Here is a 22,969-nt window from a genome sequence, read left to right as displayed (position 1 = left end):
CCCTTCTCTCCATTGAAGCCTATGTGTTTTGGGCACCTCTTTGACCTCTGCACCTGACCGGCCTTGAGCTGCTGGTGTGGTAACTTTGGGGTTGCTCTGAACCCCCAACGGTGGGCTACCTTGGACCCAAAACTGAACCCTGTAGGTGGGTTACTTACCTGCAAAAACTAACAATACTTTACCTCCCCCAGGAACTGTGAAAATTGCAGTGTGTTCACTTTTAAAAGCAGCTATTTGTGTTTTATGTGAAAAGTATATATGCTACTGTAATTATTCAAAGTTCCTAAAGTACTTACCTGCAATACCTTTCAAATGAGATATTACATGTAGAATTTGAACCTGTGGTTCTTAAAATAAACTAAGAAAATATATTTTTCTATAACAAAACCTATTGGCTGGATTTGTCTGAGTGTGTGTTCCTCATTTATTGCCTGTGTGTATGTACAACAAATGCTTAACACTACTCCTTTGATAAGCCTACTGCTCGACCACACTACCACAAAATAGAGCATTAGTATTATCTCTTTTTGCCACTATCTTACCTCTAAGGGGAACCCTTGGACTCTGTGCATGCTATTCCTTACTTTGAAATAGCACATACAGAGCCAACTTCCTACAGGCAGGTTTCGGGGTTCCTAATGAACATGCTTAAGTCACAGGCTCTGGGCAAGTTTATCTCTGCGGAGCATGAAAGGGACCTGAAGGCCCGTTTCCACTTTACATGGACCTCTTCGGGGCTCCCATATTTGGGGATTGAGCTGGGCTCCACAGTCGCCAGTACAGCGAAGTTGAACTATTCGAAACTAATGCGAGAGGTGCAGCGCGACTTGGAGTCATGGGGGAGGCTTAAATTGTCCTGGCTGGGCAGGGTTGCGGCGGTGAAAATGACCATCCTACCAAGTATACTTTATCTGTTCCAGGTGCTCCCGCTGGAACCCCCCCTGCGAACGATAGCGTCCCTCCAAACTGCAGTCTTAAGATTTATATGGGAAGGGAAGGCAGCGCGGATATCACAGCAGGTTCTGTATCGTCCTAAGAGGGAGGGGGGGCTGGCGGTCCCCTGCCTCCTTCGATACTTTCAGGCAGCACAGTTAGGTTTCCTTTTGGAATGGAACCGACCGTCTTCTGAGAAGCATTGGTGCTTCATGGACCAGGCAGTTGCTGGCTCTCACATATGGAAGGAACCCTGGCTTAGGCGCCGTCGCAGGGGTTGTATATATCACCGGTTACGGAGGTTACGATGAGAGCGTGGGATCGGGTGGCCGGCAGGGCGGGTTTGACGACCTTCCCGTCCCCAATGACTCCACTGGGCGTGAACCCCGATTTTGGCCCTGGCCAACAGCCGGAAGCACTGCGTCGGTGGTATGAGAGGGGCTGCAAAAGGGTGGGATACTTATTTGATGAGCAGGGGGTTATCCCCTTCGACCAGCAGAGGGAGCAATATGGCCTAATCAAGGCCACCAGGATGATGTACTACCAAATAAGACACTGGGCCCTGCTTCTAGCCAACAGGATATTAGTCGATAGGCCGTTAATCCAGTTTGAAAAATGGATTCTAATGAAAAAGGGTGATAAGCGTGTGGTTTCTGAACTCTATGTCCTCTTGCTGGGGAGGCCCATTCAACCAAGACTAAGGGTCAATTGAGATGGGAGAAGGAACTAGAGAGGGAGCTATCGGAAGATGAGTGGGAGAGTGTTTTTTATAGGGCGCACCACACAGCTTATAACTCAGCAGGTACAGAGACAGCTTATAAAGTAGCCTCCTCCTGGTATTACACCTCAAACAGGATCCATGCTTGGAATCATGACAAATCTAGTCTTTGCTGGAGGGGGTTGGGGGCTCGCTTGTGCACTTACTATGGCATTGTCCCAAACTACACCGGTGCTGAAAGGACATAATAGACACTGTGGAGAGGGCCTTTGACACTCAGATCCCTAGATTTCCTGCGTATATTTTGCTAGGTCTCCCCAACCCGCTCACTTTTCCCCTAAGATCTTTGAAGGGTCAGCAGATGGCCTTAGCCTTGAATGCTGCTGTACAGCTGTTGCTATCAGTGTGGGGGACAGAGCAGATCCCATCAACAGTCTCTTGGCTGCACAAGCTCTGGTTTATCCTCGTTATGGAAAAGCTTACCCTGACTTCACAGCTGCGGAGTGGGGACTTTAGGGAACTTTGGCAACCGTTTTTACGTATTCTATCTGGGGAGTTTTCAGAGCTGACGTCCAACTTATCTGAGGGTTCTGAATTTGAATTGATTGCCGGGGAGGTCGCCTACGAGGGGATGTTTATACTGGACTAGAACTATATGGTAATATAGCCTGAGATACTTTGATTAATGCATTGGCAACCAACAGTGGGGAAACATAGTTGTGTTAAACATTTAATCTTCTTCTTTTTTATTGTTTCGCATGGAATAAGCTAACTATGTGCCTTTTGGCAATACTGTGATGTATTAGATGTGCGATGTTTTATAATTGAAAAAATTTATCAAACACATTTGATCCATAAAACATACCCTCTGATCTATTCTGGAGTACAGCTGAATTGCTCATATGCATTAATTGCTAGTTTCCAATTGAGCCGTTACCAATGGCATTGATTTAAATTTGTACTAGTTTTTGGCAAATTTGGAATGATGCAACTATCATAATGCCCGTTAACCTACTGTAACGTTTCTTCTGTGCAAGATTAATGTCCATTAGAGTGAGTGATGTTCTACATCTCACTCTCATACATGCATACCTGGCCAACTTACAACATGCTTTCAGAACTGATCAATCCTACACGTGTGGTGTATGTGCAATGAGCATATCATTCCTGTTTCCTGGAAGTCAAGAGACAGATGTATGCTGCAAGAGTGCATGGACAATGCACTGTTGCCACAGTCAGACAATCATAGCATTCTCTTGGTACTGCAAAACACTGACAGACTGAGGTATATGCATAGAGTTAATTATGGAAATGTGCAGTGTTAATTAACAGTACAAGTCCAGGATCAGTGCACAGAACACTAAGCTTACAATAAAGAAGCATTTTTTTAGGTGCAGGGTTTGACAGCGCAGTTGTCAAACTTGTGTACATATTGTGTGGACTTTTTGTCCAAAAATGTAAACCACTGCTGTTTTTTTTAGCAGACTCTTTAAGCCACTGTCTTGGGACTTTGTCAGACACGTGTTGGCTCTAACGAGTGGATTAGTCATCTCTCACCTAATGCAATTGGCTCTCCGAGTGTACCCTTCCATCTCCATTCAAATGCTTGCACTGAACTGCATGAGGCTCTACGCTACAGCCCAGTCTCTAGGGGTCTGCTCCTGCTGTATTCTTTTGCACATTAAACGTAAAACTTTTGTCTTTGCCAATACATGTTAAACCCTCTACTGGGTTTTTGTTTTGGCCTACCAGATGGCATAGACGTACAGGAAGACACCACACAGTTTCAAACAAGTGTCACCATTTCTCTTGCTCAAAGAGAGGGCACCTGGGAACAAGCCAACACCACAGCACCTAGGCAGACCTGGACTCTATGGGTAAAATGACTGAAGGTTGCGGAGAGGAAATAAGCAAGATACAAGTGGTTTGATGACACAGAGTGTGGAATGTAATTGACTTGCTTGAGGTGCATCACTCAAGGCTGATGTAAAAAAGGAATTGCTCGCCAGGCTGCACATAAATACAAATACACACAATACTGATAAAGCATTGCAATGTGACATAACATTTGCAACACTAGAGCACAGCCATCGTAATCAGAGTAATGCAGTTAAACTAATTTTCCTTGACTCCCTGTTTCACACTACCTTTCCTCTCTTCAAATGTTTCTAATTTCCAAATGGTCATTTTTTCAACCATTTTCAAAGCTAATGGTTTAGTTCACTGCATCATCCACTTGCAAGCCTTTCACCCAATCTCGATTGCCGCGATTTTCTCTGTGGCTTATTACCTTACCCAAGATCCATCTCATTGCACTAAAGACCATTCTTCCTCATTTCTCACTGCTACACACTAAAATTCTCTCCTTGCCTACATCATGTGCCTTGATAATTAGCTATCCTTTCGGAATGGTCTTAAAATGCTCCTTTTTTTCGACCTACATTTCCTTAGCAAAACGTGATTTCTTCCCGCTTTCAGCCAATCCTGCAGTGCCAGGAAAACATTTATAGTGACAGTGCAGTTTACAAGTGGAATAGCATTGAACAGCCAGCACATCTACGCCATCACCAAATTTACAACACAAAATCTACACAAAATTAACTCACCTCTGCACGTTCCAGGGCAAGTTCCAAAACTTGTTGCTAAAAAATAAAGCAGGAACACTCTTCAACACAAAGAAGGCATGATAAGAAAGTCCTAATGAGAAAGGGACGCTGTTCAATATTACAAAGGGCGAAACCTCACAGAGGATTTAAAAGGTTTGCATCTAATGATCAAGCTATTAATTATTCATTAAATCGTGTTGAATCCAACTAAGGTGCTGCCAAAGTTGCTCATCACCCATTGGGATAATCTTAGAATAATAATGAATATTAAAAGAAAGGTAAACAATCATTAAGAAAGTCAACAGTTTTGGCTTTGATATTTTCAGACATGACAAAGGCACACATTCACATCATATATTCTTAAAGATAAAGCAGCAACCATGCAGGCCAATGTACAAGGAGGAAAGGAAACATCCAGATACACTTGAACACTAAGTCACCTGTGTTCATAAATATATATATATACAGGCACCCAAGAATGCAAATACAGGTATTCATTCAGCTAGCTAACACACATACATTTGCATGTGGACAAATGGGTGAATGAATATGAAGGTAATTCCTGAAGTGTGGTGTCCTGTTTCTGGGGATGGTTTCTGGAGCACTGGCTCCAAACATTAAGTATTTTGCACATTTACAAAAATTGCTTTAGAGAATGTATTGTACTGAAATCTGGAGTAACGTACCCAGTTCTCAGACCTTACTGGCATACTTCCCCATAACAGAGGCCACACGTGAAATACTGTGTTAGTCATGGAGGTTATAGGCCTTTGTAACTTATCCAACGAGGAGCCCTCATCTGGAGTGGGGTGTCCATTTATGTAACCCCCATATTATTGAGATTATGCTATCTGCTGAGTGCCTGCATAATATTAACAAATAATCTTCCCAAGCAGTATTCAATTGGCCATTCCCTGGGTAGGGGGGCACGCAGTGTTTTGAACACTGCACTGTATGAGTGTTACTAAAGGTATGCATCAAAGACTACTAAATGCACGCTGCACTGATTTTTAAAGAGTATGTGCACACCAAAAAATTCATATGCGGGCACTGGCTCCTTTAAAATCATGGACCAGTGACATAACGGGCCGCCATAAGTAAATGGTGGCACACTGAAACTTCACGTCAGCAGTATTTCGTGGGTAAACTACCAAGAACCAAGAAAAACAATGACATTTTAATACTGTTCACATTCCTGAGAGTCACTTGTGTGAGGTTTTTTGTCAAAGTGGCGAGGGTGAGTCAGTGACTTATCAGTAGTATCCGTGGAGGATACTGATGTCCACCCTTGGTGTCCCATATGTTTCGGTTCACAGCACTCCCCCTTCCACTAGTTTATTAACAACTGTTGGGAGAACAGTACAACGTTTTTTAAGACCTCCAAAAACCTACCTCTCAAAAGTAACTTGAAACTTTGTAATCTTCTCTACATATGCTTATCAAGAACAAGTGGAATTATCACACACGACAGCACAATACACAACAGAAACAACTCTGAATTCAAATGGCTGAGATGTGAACACATTTTAAACTAGATACTCCTCATAAAAATGTACACACACAATTATTTTAACTGTGTTCAGCTAGAAGGCGGGACTGGCTCCTTTCTGACAAAGATTAACAATGTTCCCTACAGGATTTGGATTAGAATGTCCTGTCATCTCCAGAATCTGTTCTACTTTTCCAGTTAACCGTTCCTCGGTTTGGTATCTGGTGTGAGGAAGTGCTTTGTCATAAGTAGCCCATAGAATATACTTTGAGAATCAGGTGCTTGGGCAGATAATACAAGATTCCCTTTCTGTGTTGCCACCAGTAAATAATGTGTGTGTGCGCGCATTTATGACTGTGTGTTCTGCTTAACTGAAAAAAGTGGACACATAACTTGAGATAAAGAACAAAAAGAAGGAAATATAGCTCCACCAACATAAACGAGTATGTGGTTTCTTACCATTGTGCAAGACGCCAGACACAAAGAGGATGCCCGATTTCTGTCACTTGCTAGGCAGAAGATAGGCAACCATAGTTGTTTGCTGAGGTTTATTGAACTGTGTGATAAAAAAATAAACTACTTATTAAGGATTCAGAGGAAGAGAAGCAATAAGAAACATATAATGCTGGGTCACATCGCTGCAGTAGCTCTTTGAACTTTTATATTGTGATCTGCCATAATTTCGGCACCCCATCATTCAGGGGACAGTCATGTTTCCTGAAAGGGAAGTCTCTTATATTTGCACTCAGAATGTAGGTAGTTCATGTGAAGATGTGGGAAACATGGATCTCTTCTAATCATGGCAGCTCACAAATATTGATCTACTACGAGTGCACTGAAGCCAATCACACATCAGAAGAGGAGGGAATAAATCTAGCTTTGCATAGGTTTTAAACTGCCTGTTGGACATGGTAAGAAAGGGGCATTTACAAGGCCAAGTGATATCAACTTACCTCATCCCAAGCCCTGCTTTACGTGATATTGAGAGGAGCAAGCACACACACTTTGGTGAGGGCGTAGAGATTAGAGCAGGGAGACAGCATTAGGAAACAATTAAACAATGAAGGCAGTGTCACTGAAGTACAAGAAAGATAGAAGAATGGTCATACAAAAAGTGTGGGAAAAAATGTATATCATGTTTTGCTACGTCCTTACTTGCCCTTCACTTGTGTGCAGACGTGTTTGGCTGTCTGTTCATCTATTTGTGATCATCCATTAGGCTATCTGTGGATTGAGCATGCCCAATGTATTGAGATGTATAGTGTGTTGGATATTTGGATTTACCTCCATTGTGTTCCAAACAGAGGGAGGATCACTGCGACATTCCAGGAAACACATTTGAGACAGGTGTTTTAGGACTGGCTCTTCGGAGAAAAGTAGGTATGAGGGCCATTTAAACATATGGCTAATCTGTGTCAGAAGTTTTAGTTAGTTTTTCCTGCTCGAGGTCTTGAACAACTAACTACCTGTCGTATGGATACAACTCTGCTATCTTAGTTTTAAAAGAGTTTCCTGTAAGTGTTTGAGTTTATCATTGTTCCATGTTTAGTCTGATGCTAATGTCAAGTTGCTGCATTAGTGGTCTGTGCAAACCTAAAGTAAGTATTGTTTAGGACAGTGAAGTAGGTAAATCTGTGCTAAGTGTAGTACTGTTCTGGTAACATACTGTGCCCTTTGTCCTCTGTTCCCTTGCTTCACTATCCCACTATATCTATCTTAATATCGAAGGTCTTTCTTCACAGCAGCATGTGGGTTTTCTAAGCTACTTTATTTGATGTTGGTTTACTGAGAGCCTCCTTTATTTTTAACATGACCACAGATGACAATTTTCCAATTCGAAACTGAACTGGTGTGGTCGCTCACTGGTCTTTTTGGATGGTCAATGTGGTAGGCTTTCCAGAGCAAACTTTGTTGTGTACTTGACAGTCTGATCTTGAAATGTTGCATTCAAGTGGGTGGGTGGCACCAGGTAGTTTCCTGTGTAGCAATCCAGCATTCTACAAAGGGATGGGAGTTGGGACAAAGACAGACTGTGCTGAGGTTGGGGGGAGTGAGGTGTGGGGTGGAGGTTGTGAGATAAGAAACTGAGGGTGTGGAGATAGTGAGATACAGAGATTTAGGGGTGAGAGAAAGGAAAAGGGTTTAGAGATGGAATTGGTGAAAAGAGGTAGATTATGTTTCGGAGGGGGTGGAGATAGGAGGTGTTACTGGGAACTGTGAAAGGTTGCTTAGTAAAGGCATGTCAGAGAATGAAAAATTTCCTAGCTATCATAACAAAAAGTTTAAATTCTATTAAGGACTCAGAGTCGAGGATTATGCATATCTATCTCCACTTTATTTAATAGAAACCGAACATTCAGCAATAAAACTTCTACACCCATGACAGCTTGGGAATTGGAGTACGTTAAACAATAAAAACATGTATTTAGAACCAATCAGGAACAGGCAGTCCATAACATAGTCCATTGTTTGTGTCTCCTCCTCCTCTTTTGTTGTGCGAGCCAGGCTGACAATTATCGTTAGGATCTGAAACAGTGAAGCAAGCTACTTCATAAGAAAGAATACAATTTGAAAAGGAACAAGGTATTTGAAACTTTGAAAGGAATTTCCTATAGAAATGACTATCAAGTTAACAGTTGTATATGGCAGTACAATAAAAAATATTCGACATATGAATGCTGAAACATAATGAGAAATTACTTACTAAATACGGGGAGGGAGTCTCTAAATTTACAATATTGATGAGGGGATTAGGGTGGGATACACCTCACTTCCGAGTCCTTAATAGAGTTGAAACTTTCCGTTACAATAGCTAGGAATTGTTTCATTCTATGTCAGGATCGGAGAAGAGGATTATGCTAGTTCAAAGCTTGTCCACAACTAATTGAGCAATATCTAAAAATGGTTTAAAATAAAACGTCTTAAAAGAAGAGTCCGAAAACCAGTCTGCTGCATTCATGCTATCTTCCAAACAAGCACCTAAGCTAAATGCTTTAAAAGCCATAGCTCCACAAGTGGAGTGATAACCAAAGAGGGAAATGCTAATGCAGCTTTGAACCCACTGAGCAATGGTACGAGAGGTAACTACTTTATGCGGCTTGCGCAATATAATAATGAGTTGTCGTTTTGCCGGAGGGTGAATTTCTGAAGACATCTCCTCACATACTTTGAGACAGCGCACGTCACAGTTTTGGGACATCTGGGAAAGCAGGATAAGATTACTCTGGTATTGGTCTTTGTTCATCTACTTACCGAAAAGGAGACTCCTGAAGGGGAACATTTTCTGTTTGAGATATCTAAAGCAGCGACGTCAGAAACTCTTCTACAAGATATTAAACAAAGAAGCATGGCTAATTTAGCAGAAAGTTCCTTTCTGGAAAGATATTGGTTAGGATGCCAAAACAAAAAGAGGTTCAGCACTTGACTGTCATCCCAAAGGGATGAATAGCGGGGTTCAAGAGGAAAAGAGAGCCTTATGCCTCGAAGAAGACAACACACTGGTTTATGTTCTCCCACAGGGAAGCCATCCACCAAAGTACGTCCAGCCGAAATAGCGGATCTGTAAGAATTAATAGAACGATACACGCGGCCTCTTGACGCGAGGTCCGCTTGAAAAGTAAGAATATGGACTACATCAGCTTCCACGGGATTGACATTCCTTCGCAAACACCAGTCTGCGGACGTACTGGGAGCCCATGCTTTGGATAACAGCTCTTCAGCCTGTTGAGAAAGTCCCGGGACCATCCATCGTCCCCGGAAACTCGCTACGCCATCAAAGATTGGGAGGCTTCTAGAACCATCTGATGAGGCATTTCATTCAGACTTAGAAGAAGCAAAAAAAACAGGGGGAGTCGGATTGGAGAATCCCAAGAAAGTTCCAGAAGAACTGGAAACTAAACTTGAGACTTCCAAATTGGAGTGATCAATACTATGCTTGCTGATTGTCGACATACCTGGGCAGGCGTTTGAGTAATCATTGCAAACAGAGGAAAAGTGTAAGCTTCGTCTTGTCTCCAATCCTGAAGGAAAGCATCTGTGGCAGTTGCCAACAGACCTGGTCTCCAACTGAAAAATCTGGGTAGTTTGTGATCTAACCTGGATGTAAATAAATCCACCGTAAACAGACCCCATAGGTCCAGAAGACAAGAAAACATGTCTGGATTGAGTTTCTACATACTGGAGTCTCTGAGGTGTCTGGAATGAAAATCTGCAATCTGATTTTGATTGCCAGGAAGGTATTGTGTTGTGACCGAAATTTGATGAACCAGGTAGTATTGCCAAAAACTGGTTGGCAGATTGGGGAGTGCTTTGGATCGGGTGCCCCCTAGGTGATTGATATAGCGGACTGCAGAGATGTTGTCCATCGTTGGGAGAACACACGAATGAATTGAGTCTTTGGTCCAGCACTTGACTGCTAATGAACCAGCTAAAAGCTCGAGGCAATTTATATGTAGCCTTCGTTCTTCTGGGGACCATGTTACCGCGGTTGAGAAATCTCCATATCAAGCACCCCAACCTGATCTGCTGGTATCGGATTTGATTATGAAATCTGGAGCCGAACCGAAGATTGCTCTGCCGTTCCAGGCTTCCATGTGCAAAAGCTACCAATTAATTTCCCCTACAGCTTTTTGCCAGAGAAGTACCTTTTGAGAGTACGTTAGACCCTTGCAAAGATGAGCTGCCTTCAGACCTTGAAGAGCTCGATAACGTAGAGGACCAGGAAAAATTGAGAGGAGTCCTACCAAGCGTGCAATTTGGTGAAGGGAAACCTTTTGTTTGACCCAGAGTACGGCGCAATTTGTGGCAATTTTTTTTTCATTTTGCAAGGTAGAAGACTTAGTGCAGCCAAAACCGTATCTATGGCAAAACCTAGAAAGACTGACCTTTGAGAAGGGGCTAAGAGAGATTTGGACTTGTTTATAACACACCCTAGGTCCTGTAGCAAGTTTACTGTCACCTGCAATTGGGCAGAGAGTTGTCTGGGACATTGGGCTAAAAGTAACATGTAGTCGAGGTAAATGGTTAGTTGTATCCCTTGCGCTCTGAGATGTTCCACGAAAGGCTTGAGGACCTTTGTGAAGCACCAAGGCGCTGAGGATAGACTGATTGGAATGGTAGTGAACTCGAATGTTTGATTTCGTCAAACGAAATGAAAACGCCTCTGTGGTGGAAAGATAGGCATAGTGAGATAAGTGTCTTTTAAGTCGAGACGAACGAACCAACCAATCTAGAGGATGCAATACATCGCAAAGAAGGTGAATCCCTTCCATTTTAAAATGATGATAAACTAGCCATTTGTTGAATTCCTTGAGATTTATAACTGGTTGGCGACCTCCATCGGCTTGGTCTAACAGGAACAGATTGCTTATAAACCCCAGAGGATGAGGTACTGCCGGGCAAATAGCCCCTTTGTCCTCAATGCTGCAACCTCCGCGTCCACCAAAATAGTGTCCTGTGAAGAAAACACAAAAGGATTCGGGCGTGAGATCTGTCTGGGAGCCCCAACAAATTTTATCTGGAATCCTTTTATTGTCTGCAAGCCCCATGCATCTTTCGTTATTTGTCTCCATGCCTGGATTAAATTCGCCAAATCCCCCCCTACTATTAGAAGGGAAGAAGGGATAACACTTAACGTAAGAAGATGCTGTTGAAGATCCTCTACCACTTCCATGCCTGAAGAGTCTGCTTCTAGTTGGGTAGAAATGAGCAAATCAGGTTTAGTCCTGAAATTGTCCTTGCCTGGAGCCTTGTCCTCTGAAAGAGGTGAGTGGTTGAGCATGGCCCGATAAGCAACCCCTGCCTCGACCGGCCCGAGAAAAATCGGGAGAAAAACACTCTCTTCATTGAAGATTGTGCCTTATCCCCAGCAAGTGAAAGTGTTTACGAACTTCTCTTATTCCAGCACGCACTTCAGAGTCAGACAGATCTCCTAGCTTAGGGTCCACTTTTATTAACAGTGAACAACGACGTTCTGTAGAGAAAGCACAGTTTGTGTTCCTTAAAAAAATATTAGCACACTGTGCCCACACTGAGAGGACATCAGGAGAAATTAATGCATCAGAAGACTTAGCATCTTCAGCCATATCAAGGAATTTTGTTAAAGGGCCTAGGACATCCAGAAATGTATCTTGACATGATCTCCCTGATCTGTCAATTCAATTTTTAGGATCTTTTATAAACTTTTGCAAGAATGTGGACATCCTGGGGTCCAACTTAGAAGTTATAGCGACTTTGTCTGCCAAGGAAAGACGAGGGCATTCAGCTCTGAGGCAGATACAGGATTCTTTCTTTATCGGTTTCCGAATGTGCCCTGCCACATAAAATCGCTACGTTCTCGAACGGGGCCCATTCAGAAAACCTAGGATGGACAATTTTATCTGAATCTAACATAGCAGAAATTGCGGGAGACAAGATGTTAAGAGCAGGCTGAGGAAAGGAAGGAAGCCATGGTCTGGATGGACTGGCATTGTCATCCTGATCTTCAGAGGAATCAGTATATTGCAGGTTTGGGGAATGGGACCTTGTTGTATCTAAGAAAAAGGGAAGGGTCTGCGAGGGAAATTAGGGAATTTTTGACACAATCAAAAACATCTCGTTCAACACCTGCTTCGCGAGGACGCTTAGCTGGAGTCGCGTCCACAGCAGGGAAAGAATCATTAGAGGCAGGCGGGACTAAGGGAGTGAGATTAGAGGCTGTCTATTTTCTGCACTCACGTGCTACTTGTTGAGACAGCCTGTCCTCAAGAGGACCTATTGCTACCGAAACTGATCTGTAGATAGATGCATCAACAGCGTCAAAAAACTCCTCATCATCATTAAGTTCCACAATATTATGTATGATGGTTGATTATAATTAAATTAAGTTAAATTAAATTGGGCAGATATATAATCAAGAGGCTGTGTGTCAGCATATATCTTTAAGAGTGTAAATTCACTCAATACGTCAAAGGGCTACAGCCAGGGACACTTCACCCCGGTGCACAATATATTTAAAAGGGGTTCAATATATATAATTTGCCTGGGAGCGTGTCCCACAATAGGCTAATAAGGCAAAATACAGACCCAATAGGGTATAAAAAGAATAAACAATACAGACCCCTTAAATAAAAAATGGGGCGTTCAGAATGCAATAATTAAGTACAGACCCTTATTTCAATAAGGGCATCTCTCTCCAGGCAGACTGAGCAGAACGCACTGAGAGAAGGCGTAGAGCTTCGTGTTGTATTGTGAGAAAACTGAAGCTGCGCGTCTCCCTCAGCGCATCCGTTATCGTGCGAGCGTTCTAAACGAGCGCCATTTGGCAGTCGATAGCACCTCACTAAAAGTGCACCAAAAGAAAAACGTTTGCAAAGGATGCAATTAAATATTTCTAACACAACAATAATGAAAAGAAGATTAGAAACAACAAACAAACTAGAGTAGAAGGAAACGTCAACTTATCTCGGCTGCAAGTAGCGAAGAAAGAGGAGGAGGAGACACAAACAATGGACTATGTTATGGACTGCTTGTTCCTGATTGGTTCTAAATACATGTTTTTATTGGTTTTTAACGTACTCCAATACCCAAGCTGTCATTGGAGTAGTAGTTTTATTGTTGAATGTTCGGCTGCTAATAAATAAAGTGGAGAAAAATATGCATAATCCTCGCCTCCGGTCCAAACATAGAATTGAATGAAGAAAGGTAGTGCAAGGGTAAGGAAGTACTTGGTGGAAGAGTTTAGGGAAGACGAGGTGGAGGAGGCAAGTTCAGGAGGGTGAAGATAGAGCTTGTAGTATAAGGGGCCAATGGAAAGGCGGGTAGGACTGTTCTGAAGTGCTGTTGCAGTTGTCACGTGGTGACGTCTGTCTATTCTTTGGAGGTTGTATATCTATCCTCTTGTATGTGATCGGAGAAGGGTGAATTTACAAAAACAGAGGAAGCAAGTAAGAGAGGAAAAATGTAAGAAAATAAAACAAATGTCTATGGTAAGAAAGATAGTGAGAAATGGCATTACAGAAACTGAGAAACATAGGTGCAAAGGGTTAACAGTATAGCCAGACAGTAGAGAAAGAAAACCAAAACGAAAAAAAACAAAAAAGACATAGAAAGGTAAATGAAACTTCTAGAAAAAAGAAAGACACAGAAAGCAATGGAGTGATTGAACTAAAATCTCACATAGTGGGAAATGGGATAAATTAGAGAAACTCACAAAAAGGGAAAGAATAGAAAGGAAAACAGGAGCTTGCATGAAGGTATGAACTAGAAAAAGAGAAACAGTAAAAGAGACTTGCAGAAAGAGGAAGCCACAGAAATGATAACAGAGAGACCCACAAAATGTACATTTGAAAACAAATTCAAAGAGATACAGCAAGACATATTAAAAAAATGAGAAGACTGGTAAAAAAGAAAGGATAGAAAAAGTTCCCTAAAAGGTTAATGTGATTCATAGAAAAAGGAATAATAAGTCAAATCAACAGAAAAAGAAAGGCTACAATACGAAATGAAATGAATCATAATTCAAAAAGGAATGTAAAAGAGACCTACAGGGACCCACAGATTGAGCAAAATACACCACTGTGAAAAGATAACTGACCCTGCAAAAAGGATGACCGAGATAAATGGTAAGAGAGGATCACAGAAATGTGATACAAGAGAGATAGACAAAGCAAAAGACACTCACCCGAAAAGTTAAAATATATCAACAAAAATGATAAAACATCAGCCAAACATAAAGAGAAAATAGAGGAAGCATACAGCACGGGAGACATTGTTGCAGGAGCTAATGGGACACACCATGAGTGACACAAGGTCCCCAACGATCCTTGCCACATTGTTTCCCACAGCCTCCCTTCACACAATAAGCCTGTCACAGAAAAGAGAACTGTGGCGAGCACCACAGATCAAATGTAGTGAGAAGAAACGGAGTCCGACCTTCTATAAGCAATAAAGAGAGGAAAAATAATTATCAAGGTTGCCATTATCCACACTGTTTGGCAATTAACAGGCTGTACAGATTTCTGACAAAGCAAGCACCTACCCACCTTTTAGGGCTTCAATTTTCGAAAATAGCTCTCTCTGAGGGCTTCAGAGAGGCATGCTCTCAGTGCAGCAGGCATCTCCTAGAATACAGAAAAAAATAACTATACATTATAAATGACAAATTTCACAACTCTTTGGAGTATTAGGTGGATGGATAGTTAACTAGATAAGGCCTACACTGATTAAACAGACAAAGAATTGCACAGATATGCGTCTTCTGGGTGTTATTGAACCTCACAACAAATGAAAGATATGCTATAGTAAGAGCTGACTAATTAAAAAAAAAAAAAAAAATGAAAAAAGGTCAAACTAACAATATAACTTGTGCAGTCCTTGGCCTGTAATTCTCTGTAAACAAGAAAACATACATTCAAAGAGAGATACAAACTGTGGTCTAGCTGATCTGCCCCCCACCACTTCTCTGGATGCGCACACAAAAGTTTCACACTGAATACCAGGAAAAGGGGTGTGAAATCAGTCTGTGTTATTTGGTATCTTCCACCCAGTAATAAGCCTGCAAACACAAGGATATTTTACCACTATGCTCACTCCAAAAACGAATAAGACTGCAGCTGAAAATTATCACTGTAGTCACTGAAGATTTCAAGACCAACTTTCTCTTCTTCATTCTAAAACCTTTCTAAAGTTGAGCATGACTATTCTAGCCCATTCTGGGCGACCAACTCAGGCAGGAAGCGAGTCACAGTAACCAATGAGGCTTAACAGGACCATTACCTTGCAGTCGAAGTAGTCACTAATCCAGTTACACGCTCTATATATGAACATATTGAGTAGTCCTGATGTAAGGGATAGAGGCTGCTGGAGATGCTCAAGGATATTGATCCAGTGACTGGCAACTTTCTGGGGCCAACCTTAGCTCCACAAACACGGTGAGGCGACTTTAGCCAAAGAGGTCCATGTCCCCTGAAGAATAGCTGAAACCCAGCCAAAAACCAGTTGCCATTGGTCTATTGGTCTCAGGTTACATCAAAAAGGTGCCCCTTCAACTGAGGCTAGTGTCCGTCTTGGGTGACAGAACTGCACTCCGACATCTCTCCCAGGTCCAACTAACTCACATGCACATTTTGAGTGACGAAACTGTCTCCCAGGCTTCTCTCTGCGATCAGTGGCGGTCAACACGCTATGACAGGCTTATTCAGCATTTGTGGCCCTGTAACAGGAAGTCTGCAAAGTAACTCTTGGAGTCACTTCTAGGGATGGGGAGGACTTTTCCTCGAGCAGTGCACCACAAGCACTGTCCTGTTTTTGCTAGCCAAAGGATCAGTCCAGTCTTTGTTGCAGTCTCTCTTTGTCGGATCCAGGGAACAGCAATTCTCTCTATTGCAGACTTGATCTGAGGTCTGGGTGAGAGGGGTGCTACTTTTAACACCAGAACTTGACTTTTTTGGATGTGTGGTTCAATGGGCTACTCCACATGCCTGATGAAAACGTCCTGTCAAATGTCCCAGTATGCAATATTCTGCCCACTCCCAAGATGCCAGACCCCTTCTCTCAGTGTGTGGAGTTTGGTAGCCCATGCGTGAGGTGTAGCTTCCTGAGAGGTGATCATGTAAAAAGAGACATTCCCTTATCCCCAATGAAGAACCTACTTTGTAAATAAACCCCCCTTACTTGTGACCGACCCTTCACGAGAACAGCCTCAGGTGCTGGGCCCACCGACAATTGCTACGAACTTCCAAGAAGGTATTTCCAGTCTCCCCTTAACCTCCTCCCAGTCATTCAAACTGGGCTAAAGGATTTGTTTATTCTCCAAGATCTTCATTGGACTAGCTACATTGTTTTCCAATGAATCAGGACTAATGGGTGTGGTGTTCAAATTGTTGTGGTATCCAAAGCCTCAATAATGCACAATCAGGCACCTGCTTGTGAAATGCATCCCTCACCCAGGTTCCTAGTTTGGCTACACAAGTCTACTGCTCTCTGGAACTTACATACCAAATCATCTTGTAAACCAGACCATATTGACTTATTCAATTTATAAAAGCGAGCTGTAGTTAATAACAAGGACGGCAACTGCTTCTTACAAATGGCCACAATGCATCATAATGTCAGTCAAATCAATCACAATTTTCTCATATGTCCCAAAACCAGATATTTCGATTGACCTGTTCTTGGATCACAACCTCTTCAGTTTCTCAGTAGCAGGTGAGCTCACCTCCAATAACGCAGCCTCTGCCTGCAAATCTAGCGTCTCTTTGTACAGAAACCAGCACTACATCAATATGAACTCCTTTCTCTGCACTCTTTCATGTGCAGAAGTACCACATAGCAGCTATCCATAATAAATGTTAAAAATAAATAAATAAATATAAATGAATGCAAGCAAGACCACCACCCTCGACCAAGTGACATTCCATTTCATGAAATGCCAAAGAAGCACAGTGTTAAGGCAGAGAAGTAAAGCAATTTAACCTCCATAATGCATTCAATGTCCCATACATTAACAGGGATGGAACTGAACTGTTGGTTACAAAGATAAGCCCTCTTCCACATTCTTGTGTCCAAAGCAGACAAATCAGCTAAAGAAATATTCAGGATACATAATGAACTTGCTGTAACCAAAACAAGGTGACCCACAGCTCAACAAGTCACAGCTCCAAACAGACACTCTGCAAGGTAACATCACAGCTATCACTTCATCCAACTAGCCAACAGTCTTGAAATAGCAATAGGCATTTCAGCGTGGAGCAGAACGACCTTTTCAGTAGCATTTCGTCATGGTTCGACATGCAGTGACAGTAAGGGCCAATTCTGGTCAATATTAGAGGAGAGGTACCCAGTGCATTAGACTATGGTCATGTTTGAACACTGGTCATCTATCTGCAAGCGTCATTTGACATACTTAAACATCTAAAATGTCCAAGGGACAGTTTAACGTGCACCTTGTTTCTGTCTGCCTGGTGTTAACAGCTAACGCACTCAACCATTTCACATTTAAAGGTTCCTAACAGACCACTGTTGCCCCAAAACCTTACTCATGCCTTCAGACATTTTAACTGTAACACTCAAACGCGTGCAACAGTGTTCATCAAACTTGTGGTTCAAGGCACAGGATGGAGCATTTGAAAAAGATCCAAAACTGGATGCATCAGCACATGATATACATAAAAGTCTTTGGATTCAGGAAAACTGGCCCCATTTCCATTTGATTGGCTGTTTTCCTGGGCTCTCACAGTCTCATTACCTATCAATGATTATAGACCAAACATCAACATCAAAAATGGCACCTGCCATCTTTGTGTCCTTTGATTAATGATGCTGCTGCTCTGGCTCTCAATAGATCTCTCTTGTACATGTAGTGGAAACTTCCACAACTAATTAAAAGCAATGGAGTTTATAAAGGAGTGCCAATCAATCAAAGAGTCAACCCTCAAAAAGTGCAAAATCATGTCATTCACCTCAATATGAGCCTGAAGTGCCCAGAAAATTCTCATGTGCACTGATGCCACTCCGCAGACTTCTGAGTCAGCAATGGGTCAAATTCAAGACCCGATATCACATGTATATGAACCTCTAGAGTAGGGTGCTATACTACATGTCTAGCTGATGATGCCACACTACCCCGTTCAGATCAGTCAGTCCTCTTGACGGGATGCAAATATCATAGGGTGCAGAGTGCTTTGCATTGCCTCTGAAACTCACTTTCTCTATCCCATCATCTCAAAGCAGAGCATCAGACTGAGGAAAGCACTGTAAATACATCTAAACCACGAGGCCTCTGAATTAGTAATTAAATAACATTTTCCCCAGGCATTGAACCACCTTGAGAAAATGCAAACTCTCACTGTGCTATCATTGCTGCCTTATCTCTTCTACAAACTGTTTCGCAGTAGGCTGATAAGAAGGCTAAGAAGAGTTTTTTTGTTTAGTTTTTTGACTGCACACAGTTGCTTACGGTATGTATGTAGGAAAATTAACTAAAACTAGTGTGTGATACCACAATGGTAATTTGAGCAAACTTGCCAAAAATCAGTGTTACAAATGTGGCACCTTCTTAATAGTGACTCTTTTAATAACACAAAAATAATTTTCTTTCAAAATGGCAAAATAAATCTAAAAGAGGGTGAGCACCTACATAGAGGGTGTTTGTGACATACCCTGACTAGGAATGAGGTTCCTGCTAGCCCAGGGTGAGCATGTCTGCCAACTAGAAACCCAATTTCTAATAAAAATGTCGCTGTGGGCTACAATACATTTTTAAGGCCAAGCATGAGTTCATTTACAAACCTACAGCACTAACCTAGGAGTCAATGCTGTGCTCAAAATGCTTTTTTTGGTAGGACATAACATCAACAAGACTCACAAATACAGAAATACGGAACAGAGGATACCGGAAACTGACCAAAAAGTGGATGGAAGACTTTGTTGTGATGAAAATAGAATGATTCATAAACTTGAATGAGTGAAAAAAGAGGCTAAAACAGAGCATAAAGTGTTTTGCTTTAACAAGGAGGTAAATCCCTCAGTTATTGACATACAATTCTCACCCATCTGGAATGTGTTACCTGTATTTTTTTAAGTGCACTGTAGGGATGTTGTATAGCTATTTTAGCCATATTTTAGACCCGTTATTATAGCAAACTAGGCCTGCCGTTGTGCTCTTTAGCCCAGTCACATTTTATTCAGCATTGCTTTTTCTAGCATTAGCCACATTTGTGGTATTGTTTTATTTTTCTCTATCTAGTTGTTCTTTCGCGTAGGAAAGCATTACTTTCTTAGCAGGGCATTCATTTCACTTTGTGACTTTCTCAAGGCTGCAGTCAGATAGGGTTGCCGGCAAAAGTGGTACACTATGTCTCCAACATTCACAGAAACATGCATTTTCCTAGGTGGGGACCCGTTCTTAGAATGTAAATTTTTTTAAATTATACAAACACTCCCTTTTCCCATAAACATTAGAAGGAGATTCCAGCCAAATGACCATGACTGCATGCTGATTGCCTTCGCTACAGCTGCTTGCTTAGACTACCGAATCCCTGGCCTATATGGGAACGGTGTCTCTCTAGACTACAGGCTTCCTAGCTCAGGTATGGGGGATGTCATCTTCCCAGGGGGGAACCCTGAAGAGCAGATTAGGCTTATTATGCTGTGCTCCCACATATCTTAAGTAGGAAAGAAATATATATGACTTCTAATGACAGTATGGTGGGACTGTTTTTATGTTTCACTCTCCTTGTCACAATCTTGCTCTTATTGTGTTTTATCATCCTAGTTATTGCAATATGTGCCATTCTATCCAAGATGCAGTTACTTCAATAAACCCTTACTGAACTATATTCTGCCTCTGTTTGTCTTTGCCTGTGTGAGACTACTGTAAGTGAGAGAAAGGGACGAGATCTGATCAACCATGATTCCCCTGAGGAGTCTTTCTTGTGATGCGCCCGGTTGCCACAATCATCCCTACTCTTGGGCAGAGATGAAGCGCTGCTAGTTGCAATCTATGCAATTCTGCCGCCCACATCCAGTAGCCTCATTAAAATAATGAGAACGTACGCGATAGGGGTTAGCCGTTTCTTGACATTTTATGTGTTTATAGTTAACAGGAGACTTGCCGATTGATGCAATGCTGCAATTCATCAGTGTGTCTGTGTGCTCTCTCACCTTTATCCCAATGTTAGTTTTAGTTATGATGATTTACGGGCACCACTCAATGGCCTTTTTACAAACTTCTGCTACCCTTTCTCTACTTGTTAATGGAAAACAGATTACAGTTTCAGCACTCATTTATCTGAGAGGAGGCACTCCTTGTTTTCAATAACTAATCAGAATTATTGCAAAACATACTTTGGCTGCTGCTGAGTCCTGTTCTAGATTTCTATGGGTGAAGACAACACACAGCCAGTGCTCACATTGCACCAAGAGAACCACAGTCTTTATCAGCAATTGGCGCAATTTAAGTTGTTCGTTTAGATAGCTGCAAATGTTTGCCGTGGGAGTGCAATTATGATTCTCACATTTCTTCCACCCTCAAAGCAATGTAATTTTTTAGAGAGAAAATGTGACCAAGCTTTGAACTTGTGGGTGCTAAGTTTATGCTTAAACAGGTGTTACACATTATTTGGCATTCCTATGCATATTCAAAACCTCTCAAGTGGGCTGAGGCCTTACTATGCATCTTGTTTTTCACAGGACTGCAAGAAACCAGTGAGCAGATATTGGAGCTACTCTGTCAGGAAGATGCAAAAACTACTGTCTGCAATCCAAATTCTTCAACTTTGTTCAAACGAAAGTCCATTAGAAGCAGCCATTTAGCCGCAAGACTGGAGAAAAAGACATAAAAACTGTAATCCTGCCACCATTACAAAGGTCTAAGAAGAATAAACAGGTTTTAATTTACTCTGCAAAACCTCATCAGGGAGTAAATTATCTTCAGTTGAGTCCAGGAACTAAGGTACCTTTTTTGATCCCTCAACGGGGTATTCTGTTAAACTAACAACTCAGAGACAATAGTTCCTTTACCAGGAATGGTGGCTGACAAGGATGAGATTGACTCAGCAGCTTCTCAAACGGCCAAAGAAATTACTGAGGGATTTAGCTGGTATAAGAAACCAAGGAAGATTTTGTAATCTATGTGGGGTGAAATTAAACCTCTTTATCATGTGTTGGTCATATGCCCAGGAGTAAAAGTAGTTTGTAGGACATACTTGAAGTCTGTGATACTGTGGGAAGCAATTTCTACTACAAATGATGTAAGAGAATTAGTATTAGCTCCTTCTTACCCCGCTGATGTTTACACGTTTTTAGGAAAAAGTTAATTATTACTTTTTCTTTTTTTTAAGTATGTATAGATTCAATATCCCGTATAATACAGAATTTTTTTATTTACCTATTTCTGCAGGTTAACTTATTTACTATTGGTGGTCTAATGTTTTCATGCATAATTTAATTATAGACTTCATAATCATTTTTTTTTAAATAAACACAGAAACACATGGGTGTGCCTTTGTCTCCCTCAGTTCCAAAAATGTTTAATCCTATTTGTAGGAAGCTGCCTCTGCATATACTATCCCAAAGTGAGAGATAGTGTGCACAGAGTCCAGGGATTCCCCCTAGAGGTTGATCATGGCAATAATAAGTAATACTAATGCTCTATTTGTGGTAGTGTGGTCGAGCAGTTAGACTTATCAGAGGGTAGTATTAAGCATTTGCTGTACACACACAGGCAATAAATGAGAACACACACTCAAAGACTTAACTCCAGGCAAATAGGTTTTTATACAGAAAAATATTTTCTTAATTTATTTTAGAACCACAATATTCAGATATCAAGTAAGTACGTACATTGTAAGGTACCTGGCATAGGTAAATATAGAACTTAAATAAAAACAGTACACAGTGTAGCATAAAATGGCAATAAGCTATTTTAAAAGTGGACACAGTGCAAAATTCAACAGTTCCGGGTGGAGGTAAGTAAAGGTTAGTTTGTCAGGTAAGTAAAGCACTTACAAGTTCAGTCTCTGGGGCATAGGGAACCCACCATTGGGGGTTCAAGATAACCCCAAACAGACAACACCAGCAGCACAGGGCCGGTCAGGTGCAGAGGTCAAAGAGGGGCCCAAATAACATAGGCGCCTATGGCGACTAGGGGTGCTCCGGTTCCAGTCTGCTAGCAGGTAAGTACCTGCACCCTCGGGGAGCAGACCAGGGGGGTTTTATAGAGCACTGGGGGGAGGGGGTCCCAAACAGGCACACAAAATACACCCTCAGCCGCACAGGGGCGGCCGGGTGCAGTGTGCAAACAAAGCGTCGGGTTTGTGACTGAAATCAATGTAGGGACCCGGGGGTCACTCTGGCGATGCAGGCAGGGAACAGGGGGGCTTTTCGGGCCAGTCACTGAGTGGGCAAAGATGAGGGCCGCCTGCTGCTCACTCCTGCACCAGTAGTTGGTTCCTCTCGGGCCTGGGGGCTGCAGGTGCAGTGCTTCTTCCAGGCGTCGGGCTCTTTGTTACCGTTGCGGTCAGGGGATCCTCTGGATTCTCTCTGCAGGCATTGCCGTGGGGGTGCAGGGAGGTCTTCTTAGGGTGACACGCTGTGGGAGTCGCCTGGGGCTCCTCGCTGCAGTGTTGGTTTCTCTGGTCACGGACCAGGGGCGTCCGGTGCAGAGTGTTGAGGACACACGCTTTAGGAGGAGTTGGTTTCCTCTTGGTTGTTTTGGACAGAGCAGCTGTCCACATGAGTTTCTTG

The 22,969-nt window shown here is 42.2% G+C and overlaps 1 long non-coding RNA gene across 1 annotated transcript in view; it reads right to left on the bottom strand.

Moving 5' to 3' along the window:
• The window catches only part of LOC138250535 (uncharacterized), a 398,045-nt gene that overhangs the window by 310,823 nt on the left and 64,253 nt on the right, over positions 1-22,969 (bottom strand). Inside the window, exons 2-4 of the long non-coding RNA XR_011194977.1 lie at positions 14,767-14,844; positions 6,206-6,302; positions 4,258-4,293 (exon numbers count right to left, since the gene is read on the bottom strand). This is a non-coding gene — a long non-coding RNA (uncharacterized lncRNA). The remainder of the gene's footprint in view (positions 1-4,257; positions 4,294-6,205; positions 6,303-14,766; positions 14,845-22,969) is intronic.

This window comes from Pleurodeles waltl, chromosome 8 (assembly GCF_031143425.1).
Source record: "Pleurodeles waltl isolate 20211129_DDA chromosome 8, aPleWal1.hap1.20221129, whole genome shotgun sequence".
Classification (NCBI taxonomy): Eukaryota; Metazoa; Chordata; class Amphibia; order Caudata; family Salamandridae; genus Pleurodeles; species Pleurodeles waltl.
The sequence above is the reverse complement of the archived record's forward strand: the minus strand, read 5'-3'. Positions and strand labels throughout refer to the sequence as shown.